Source organism: Furipterus horrens, unplaced genomic scaffold, assembly GCF_987537825.1.
Source record: "Furipterus horrens unplaced genomic scaffold, mFurHor1.1.pri manual_scaffold_9, whole genome shotgun sequence".
NCBI lineage: Eukaryota > Metazoa > Chordata > Mammalia > Chiroptera > Furipteridae > Furipterus > Furipterus horrens.
The window spans coordinates 80,661,631-80,670,878 of record NW_028327179.1 but is presented as its reverse complement, the minus strand read 5'-3'; the positions used below and the strand labels follow the sequence as shown (position 1 = coordinate 80,670,878).

The 9,248-nt window shown below is 46.0% G+C and overlaps 1 long non-coding RNA gene across 2 annotated transcripts; it reads left to right on the top strand.

Annotated features, from left to right (window-relative positions):
- Positions 1 to 1,160: 1,160 nt before the first annotated feature.
- LOC150002042 (uncharacterized) lies at positions 1,161 to 9,248 on the top strand. Of its 2 annotated transcripts, none has more exons than XR_016513116.1 (4): positions 1,161 to 1,247; positions 2,567 to 3,057; positions 7,402 to 7,587; positions 8,287 to 9,248. It is a non-coding gene; the product is annotated as an uncharacterized LOC150002042 (long non-coding RNA). The 2 variants fall into 2 exon arrangements; XR_016513117.1 differs by having other exon boundaries at positions 2,567 to 3,062.

Sequence of the window (9,248 nt, the reverse complement as noted above, 5' to 3'; positions counted from 1 at the left end):
CCGGCTTCCATAGGTGTTGTGTTGGCCTCTCCCAGGCGTTACGCGGGGCTCTCTCAGGAGCTCCACCAGGCACCCCTAGGTGTTCTGTGGCGCTCTCCCAAGTGATGCGCGGGGCTCTCTCAGGTGCTCCACCGGGCTCCCCTAGGTGTTGTGTGGGGCTCTCCCAGGCGATGCACAGGGCTCTGGGAGGCAATGTGCGTGGCTCTCTCACCCTGGGGATGCTCTCTCTCTCTCTGAGCTCTGTCCTCTACACTGAGTCAACACCATGGATCATCTCCCGCTCCCAACTCCTCACCCCATTCACCTTCCATTCTTAAGATGTCCACCCCACCAGCCACCCAACGCACACTTCCTCTTTCGTTCTCTGTGAGGCTCACTGCTTCGGTGTCCTGGATAAAGTGCAGAAGCTTACACAGGAGGGTCAGCCCTTACCTGTGGTGGACGCAGAGTGCGCCGGAATTCATGGAGTAGCCAGGAGGCCCGAGGGTGTGAGGACGTAGACCTGGACCAGTACAGGTCCTCCACTGATCAAGGGGTTCATCTGTGTTGCCCAACAAAGAAGAGTGGGTGTAATAAGAACTTCTGAAAAACACTATAGTCTTTCAATGTGTAGCTCAGGTTGGCTCTCCCCAAGCCCCTGCCAGGTTCTTGCTATGGGAGCCTGTCCCCCATGACAGAGCTTCCAGGTCAACCCTTCCGTGGCTGACGGGGGTTGCAGGTCTGAGGTCCTCCAGGAGAGGCTGTGCTCTATTGTGCCCAGGAGACACCTGCCGTTGTGCCTCAGTTGTGTGCCTCAGAGTGGCCTGAGGATTTGTGTGTCTTGCTTGATGCTCTTGCAGCACCAGCTCATCACGGCTAGGCCTGTGGGTGCCAGCATCCCTCCCCACCCGTCCCCTTAGCGGCCCAATTGACTGTGTGAGTTTCCTCCGGCTGCTGCTGTAACAAGTACTGCAGACTGGGCGGCTTAAACAAATAAGTGTATTCTGTCAGTTCTGGGGCCAAAGTCTGAAATCAAGGTGTGGGCAGGACCGCAACCCTCTGAGGGCTCCAGGGAAGGACCTGCTCCTCAGTCTCAGCTCTGGTGGTCTCAGGTGTCTCTTGATTGAGGATGGCGTCCTTCTCTGTGTCCTCACGTGTTCGTCCCTCTGTCCTAATCTTCTCTTCTCAAAGGGATGCCGGCCACATGGATAAGGACCCACCCTAAGGACCTCATCCTAACTCGATCTTCCACAAAGACCTGTTTCTGAGTAAGGTGCATCGCAGGTGGGGAGGGTCAGGGCTGCAAGTTCTGTTGGGGACTCCGTTCAGCCCCTAACGGCGGGTTTGCCTATGTGCCGGATTATAACCCGTTATCTTCATTGTCTTTTGACCCGTATCTCAGCGCTGTTTGGGCCCCGAGCCTTTGTCCAGTGGTCGTGCTGAACTCCTATCTGCTTTATGGCCCAGCAAGGATTTCGGGTCACCTGTACTTCCTGGCAACACCTGGCGTGGACATACCCCTCCTCTCGGAGCTCAGGGCTTAGTCTGTGCTGCTCGTCCCCACTGGCCATACGACGTGGACATGGGATGGGTTCCCTGGCTCCCCAGGGCCCTGGCTGCCTTTGGAACACACTTGTCAGTCCACTTTTCCACCCTAGGAACCCCGCACCAGCGACACCCTGGAGGGAAGAGAGCAGGTGACTATGGGCCCTGCTCTCTGCCTCCTGCCGCTGCCACCAGGAGGAGAGGCTATCAGTGCGAGGAGGGCCTGGCCTGGCCTGGCCTGGGGCCCTCTGCACTGTCTGTTTGCCAACACGGGTTATTGCAAGGGGACCTTCCAGCCTGTTCTCAGAACAGCTCCTGCAAACACTAAGGACTAGTTGGTGGCTCCCGATTTGTAATCAAAGGGTAACCAGGAGCACCCTTCCTTTTCCTGTTTATGATTGCCCCTGAAAGTAATAGCAAGGAACTTGAGGCTGTGGCAGCTACAACGTAGCCCTTCCATTCCAAGGACTCAGCACCACCCCCCCTCAGTGAAGGTCACTGAGTGAGACCAGCCAGGTCATTTTGGGGAAAACGTGACCAAATTTCTCTCAGTAATCACTGCTGTGGGTGACCAGTGAGTGGAGCAACTGGCTTGGACCTGATTGAGTGCTGAGAGCCGGCCGAGGCATTTGGTCAAACAAGCAGACATGTTTGTGTCCAAGGGAGCTATGGAACAGTTTAGTCCACTTCATGTGGGTGAGACACAACCCCCAAATCCTAGGATCTTTTCCCCTGGAAGCCTCACCCACTTGTTCCAGAGAAACCAGTTCCAGGAGATGGCATATCCATAGCCCTGCACTTTTGAAAGGGCTTGGGAAATTGGCCATAGGTAGCTCTGCAGAGCTTACCAGGTAGGCCCAGGTCAGGTGCCCTGGCATTGCCAATTTTAAGTTGAGTGTCTAAGTGTGTAGAATGCTATCTCCTCAGTCCCTGGCAGTGTTCTAGTTTTGCAGCCAAGTATAGGTGCTTTTACTCTCTCTCTCTCTCTCTCTCTCTCTCTCTCTCTCTCTCTTCTGAAAGATTTTACTTATTTATTTTTCAGAGAGAAGGAAGGAAATCGAGCACTTACAATGACATGGATGAACCTAGAAGACATGCTAAGTGAACTCAGACACAGAAGGACAAATACTGCATGATGTATATGCACATGCTCAAACTCATCAAGTTATACATATTAAAGATGTGCAGGTTTTGCATATCAATTATACTTCAATAAAGCTGTAAGAAGTTTATGAAAGAGATTTACAGGCACCCTGTGGGAAAGGAATACTTTCCCCCATGTGCTGAAATAAAAGGAAGTTTTATCTGCAGAGAGATGTCTGACCTAGAGAGAGATCTGGGAATACTTAGTGATATAAAGTCAAGCGCACAGATGGGAGCATTCAGAAAAACGTGTGAAGTGGGAGTAGTGCTGGGTGAAGGAAGAGATGAGGGAAGACTCTTTAAGAAAAGTGAAGAGGGAAAAATTTGCAGAAGCATCTGAGAACAACTGGAGAGGCAGATGGAGGATCCTGGAAGAAGCCGTGTCAGAAAGTAAGGTGACAAGAGGGTTTGGCTTTGGGTGGTGGGCACACAGTGCAATACACAGGTCTTGTATCATTGAAATGTACACGCGAAGCCTATATGATCCTATTTACTAGTGTTACCCCAGTAAATTTAATAAAAGTAAAAATGAAATAAAGTAAAAATTCAGTAAGGTGTAGGCAAAACAAGAGACTGCATGAGAATAGAGTTAGTGATGAACCAGTTCACACCAGAGGCCTGTGAGGGAAACTTCTGGGTTGGGTCCTGTGGCAGGGCAGGACACTGCGTAAAATCTACCACCCGAAACCGTCTGTCACCAAGGGCAAAGGAGACCCCAACAGGCCGAGGGACAAGATGTCCTCATATGCCTTCATTATACAAACTCACTGGGAAGAGCACACGGAGAAACAACACCCAGGCTCCTCCAGGAATTTCGCTGAATTCTCCAAGAAGTGTTCAGAGACATGGAAGACCATGTGTGCAAAAGAAAAGTCAAAGTTGGAAGATATGGCAAAGAGTGACAAAGCACACTGCGACAGGGAGAGGACAGATTTCTATCCTCCCCCAGTTGATACGGGGGGAAAAAGATCCCAGTGCTCTTACAAGGCCTCTATCTGCCTTCTTTCTAGTTTTCTGTGAGTATCACCTAGAGATAAAAGGTGGATTATCCAATGGAAATAATGAAAAAGAATTGGTTGAAATGTGGTCTGAGCAGTCAGCCAAAGATAAGCAGCTGTAAGAACAAAGCAGCTAAGCTGCAGGAGAAAATGTGAAAAGGATATTGCCGCACACCATGCCAAGGGCCAAAGTGAAGTGGGAATGAAGGGCCCTGGCAGACCCACAGGTTTAAAGAAGAAGGAACCAGAGGATGAAGCGAAGTAAGAAGAGAAAGATGATGGAAAGGATGAAGATGAAGAATAAATGACTGTCCTGTACAGATGTGCCTGGAGTATTATGTGTTTTCTCAGGCAATTGTTTTGCTGAGAATGTAAAATCAAGCACAGCTTCATATTAGTTTCAGTAGAAAACCTGCATAAATTTTGGTATAGCTTGTAAGATTATTTGTAGGGGAAAGACATTTGAAAAAAATGCAGGTTGCACCCTGTCTGGTGTGGCTTAGTGGATTGAGCACTGGCCTGCAAACTGAAAGGTCACCTGTTCGATTCCCAGTCGAGGCACATGCCTGGGTTGTGGGCCAGGTCCCCCATTGGGGGTGTGCGAGAGGCAAAGGATCAATGTTTCTCTCACCCATTGGTGTTTTCCTGCCCCTCATTCTTCCTCCCTTCCCCTCTCTCTACAATAAACAAATCAATATAATCTTTAAAATAACAAAAATGCAGATTATAGCTTTCTGAGGGACTATTAAATACAGTTAGATTTTAAGGCTTCTGATGTTAATTTAAGTGTTTCCAATTATTGAGTGTTTTTTCTAATTTCTTTTTTCTTTACTTTTAAAATTATATTTTATTGTTTATGCTATTACAGTTCTCCCAAATTTTTGCCACCTGTCCCCTCCACCCCACCACACAGACTCCTTCAGAAAATCCCCACACTGTTGTCCAAGTCCATTGGTCCCACATACATCTTCTTTAGTTACTCTATTTCCTGTGCTATACTTTATATGTCCATGACTGTTCTGTAACTACCAATTTGCACTTCATAATTCCCTCACCTTTTCCAGCCAACACCCATAATGCCCCCACCCCCTTTCCATCCCTTCCGTCTGGCAACCATCAAAACGTTCTCTCTATCTATGTTCTCTTTCTGTTCTGCTTGTTTGCTTACTTTGTTTCTTAGGTTCAATTGTTGATAGATATGTTGTTATTGTTTCTTTTTTCTTCTTGCTGTTCTGATGGTGTGTTTGTGTGTGTGTGTGTGTTTATTTGTTTGGCTTTTGCTTCCTTGCATTCCAAATCATTGATTTGATTCTCAGCTTCATCCACTCAACTGTTGCTTCAATGTAAATTGTTCTTTGTTTCAATTAGTGTATCCTTCAGTCCCGACTGGATCTTTTCTACGCTGTTGAGGTTTTCACTAAGCTCCTTGAGCCTCCTTATAACCAACGTTTTGAATTCTGCACCTGATAGACTGCTTTTCTCTATTTAGTTTCGTTTTCCTTTTCCTCGAGTTTTGTCCTCTTCTTTCATTTGGGGCACGTTTCTTTGTCTGTTCTTTTTGGCAGCTTTCCTGTGTTTGTTTTTATGTGTTAGGCATAGCTACTATGTCTCCCAGGCTTGATGGAGTGGCTTAATATAGTAGGTGTCCTATTGGGTCCAGTGGCACGTCCTCCCCTATTACCCAAGCTGGGTACTCAAGGTACATCCACTGTGTGGGCTGTGTACACCCTACTGTTGTAGTTGAACGTTGATTGGTGTTGGCACGTCCAGCGTCAGCCACTGCCTGTGTTCTGTCTGGGGCCACACAACACTTGCCACAAAGTGATCTGCAGATGGTTGCTACTTGTGCTGGGCTTGGAGGTGACCAGTGGAGGCCAAGCAGTGAACAAAGGCTGACTGTTGCTAATGCCGGGCCTGGGGCAACTTAGCAAGAGGTATGGGGCTCACTGAGGCCAGATGCTGCTTGTTTGAGAGAATATAAAAAAGTCTGAAGCGTGAGCCAAGATAAGCCACTCATAAGGGCAAGCCATTGGAGACAGCTTGGTGGGCCTAAAAGTTGGGTGGTGCAGGTCCTCACAGAACAACCAGTGCGGGGCGACAGTGTTAGCCAGGCTGGTGGAGTCTCAGATATGGTCCCCATCTGCCAGCTCTGTCACTCTGTTGGGGGAGGGTTCAGAAAAGAAAAAAACAGCCTCCGCCAGTACTTTTGTGTGGGAGGAAGCTGACTCCCGCTCTCACCCTGACGCTGGATAATTCTATTCCTTCCCATATGTCTCTGATGCCTTTCAATCTGCTGGAGGTCAGAGGGAGGAAGTTCGAGTAAGTCTGTGCATGGGTCATTTAGGAGGAACTTCCTGGGACTCCAGAAGTTTCTCTCTTCCACACCTCAATCCCTGCTGGTTTTTACAGCCAGAGTCACAGGGACTTTGCTTCTTGACACTGGAATCCAGGGCCAGGGCAGGGGGACTGGTTTGGCGCTAGGACCCCTTGTTCCTGAGATATCCCTCCCAATTCTTATCTGCTACATGTGGATGTGGAATTAGCCTGTTCCTGGTTTGTTACCCTTGCTACCAGTCTTGATGTGATTTCTTCTTTAATTTCATAATTGTAGGACTTCCACTCAGCTCAATTTCTGATGGTTGTGAATGATGGTTGTTCTATAGTTTAGTTGTAATTTTGATGTACTTTGGATGTGATTGTGAGAGGAGGCAAACCAGTTTCTCTCCATTGCCATCTTGACCACATTTCATCTTTGTTCTTCCTGTAACATCAACAGAGCTGCTCCAGTTACAATGACTCTTCTCACGCTATCCATAGCACTTCAGGATGAGGTTTCCAGCTATGTGCTTGTCTCGAAACTTATGTTTGACTGCTTTTTGGAACATGCCCATCTTCTTTAATTTCTTGATTTGAGTATAGGGGCACAGTAAATTCATAGGAATTAGTATCAATGGTAAGTTTTGGGCTTTTTAGAATGTTGCATTGTGTTTAAAAAATGGTAATAAAATTATGTATATTAGCCCTGACCGATGTGGCTCAGTGGGTGGGCAATGTTCTGAAAAGTGGAAGGTTGCCAATGCCATTCCTGGTCAAGACACACGCCTAGGTTGTGGGTTCAGTCACTGGCCAGTGCGTGTACAAGATGCAACCTATTGATGTTTCTCTCTCACACCAATATTTCTTTCCCTCTCTTTGTCCTTCCCTTCCTCCCTCTCTCTATAAATATATATATATATATGTACATATATATTTTATAAAATAATATACATAAAAAAGAAAGGTGTATAGCAAGTTTCAAGGTGAGAAAGTGCCAATGGTACTCGAGGCTGCAGAGATCCCAAGGCGAAAGCCTAAATAGAATCTATTGAAGGATTAGCTGTAAAGTTAATTATGGTGATGACTGCACATTTCCGTGAATTCACTAGAATCATTGACTTGTGCACTGGAAATGGGTGAATTTAATTCATTTTATGGTATGTAATTTATACCTCCAAAAAGTTGCTTAATGTCATTTTTAATTTAAAAAACTTGCAAATTCTGTAGCACTTTAATAACTACATGGAAAAAATGTCTCCGAACACATAATGCATTCTGTTAAACTGATAACCTAAAAATATACAGGCAAAATATAAACGCCTTTAGAATATGATATAGGAGAACAACTTCACGCCCTCAGGTTCAGAAAAGCATAATTATCTAGCAAGGAACAACCTCATAATCGTGTTTCTTCAACTAGGGAGAAGAAATGGAGCAAAGGCCACAAACAAATCATTCCCGGCGAAGGAAAATAAATGTGATAGGATTCCCAGTTTACACAGAACGTGGAGTGAAACAAAGTCCCTCTGTGTGGCCTCACCAGAAGCAAAAGCTGGTCTTCATCCGCAACAACAGATTCACAGTGGAGACCACAGACTACAGCTAAGTAATATAGACACTGTGCCTTTGTAGAACATCCTCATCTATATAGTCAAAGCTTAACAGGTGTCAACATCTGAACTCTTTACTGGTGGCTTTAAGGCAAAATGGGTAAGATGGGTCTCAAAATCTACCAAAGGAAGGACACATTGCCCTGAATAACTAAATCATAATAAATTCTAAAATTATCCTAACAGAAGTAACAAACAACAACCTTGCAAGAGTAAGATTGGAAGAAAGCTCACTTCAATAAGTGGCGGGCAGTGATGGGGTAAAAAGAACAGAGCAAACAATCTGAGTAAATCTCAGAGAAGGAAGTTCAGAAGGTTGTGGGTCTAGAAGCATGGCTGAAGGAAAAGGTGGAAGGATGTGGAAGGAGCTAAGAAGGAAAAGATAAGCGCCAACGAAGGAGCAGGGTACTCAGTTTGCACTTCACTTTCATAAGCAGTACTGCAAGCAGAGGTTAGAAATGCCTCTGTGAATACACACAGGCTGTCTTTTCAGAGTAAGACATACTTACTGGCCCTTGTCTACTAATCAAAGTCTACGTACCTTAAAATCTCAAGTCCAAGTTTAAAATCCCTGACCTCTCCAGGCAGAGCTCGGCTCCTCCCCACACAGCTAGGCAAACTTTGAAATATCACGATTAGCCTTCATCACATCACACTGAATGAACTTTATGTGTTTATGTCTCTTCTCCTACTAGACTGGAAGCTCCTTCTGACAAGGACAGTATATCATTTCACGCTAGCATCTATTACAGACCCCAGCACAAAGGAGGTGCTCAGGAAATACTTGCTGCGCGAATGACCGGGACTACACTGAGAAATGGTGGCTATAACAGGCAGCAGAGAGCAGTCAGAGGAAAAATCAAACAGAGTGAAACCATTGAGGAAACTGCTACAAAATTCCAGGGTAGAAGTAATGAGGAGCTGACCCCAGACAATGACTGGAAAACAAGAAAAGCGACTCAAAGACATGGATGACAACAAAGAGAAGTAGATGATGATGACAAGGGTCAAAGTCTTTGTTCCTGGAAAACCACTTATTCAAAATTTGTTGGGAATTTCCTTGGTGTAATATACTATAATAGGCATTAGGAATGCACTAATACTTGAAAGTAAAATTTAAAATGACCTCGATTTTTTAAATAGTATTGCCAATCAGGTCTCTAAGGAATTAAATTTAGAAGAAAAAGTAGTGGGATATTTTAAAGGAAATGAGCTTTGCACAGCAAACTATGGTCACTGATTATTAAAGTAACCAGAAATTGAAGTAACTCTCAGCCTTTGAGAAACTGACTAATGGTACATGTCTCCTAAGCTTCCCTACTCAGACTCATGGAGTCTCTGGCAGCTGGGCTATAGCATGGGGAGATATGACACCCCAACTGCCCAGGACACTAGCTAATTTTCTCTGCCCAAGAACGCTGCAGCTGCCTACTGTAGGCTTTCCATGTAGGAGTAGAACTTCCAGGCACACCTCTGGGCGGGTGTGACCGACCCCTGCGGCCCCTTGACCGACTGTCTGTGTCATTGAGGTGCATAGGTGTGAAACCGTGATGGTCCTCACATGTAAACGTGTATACAAGCATATGCCAGATATATCGTGGTTTTGTACCGTGGCAGCCACATACAGTGAACGTCACAATAAAGTGAGTGACCTACA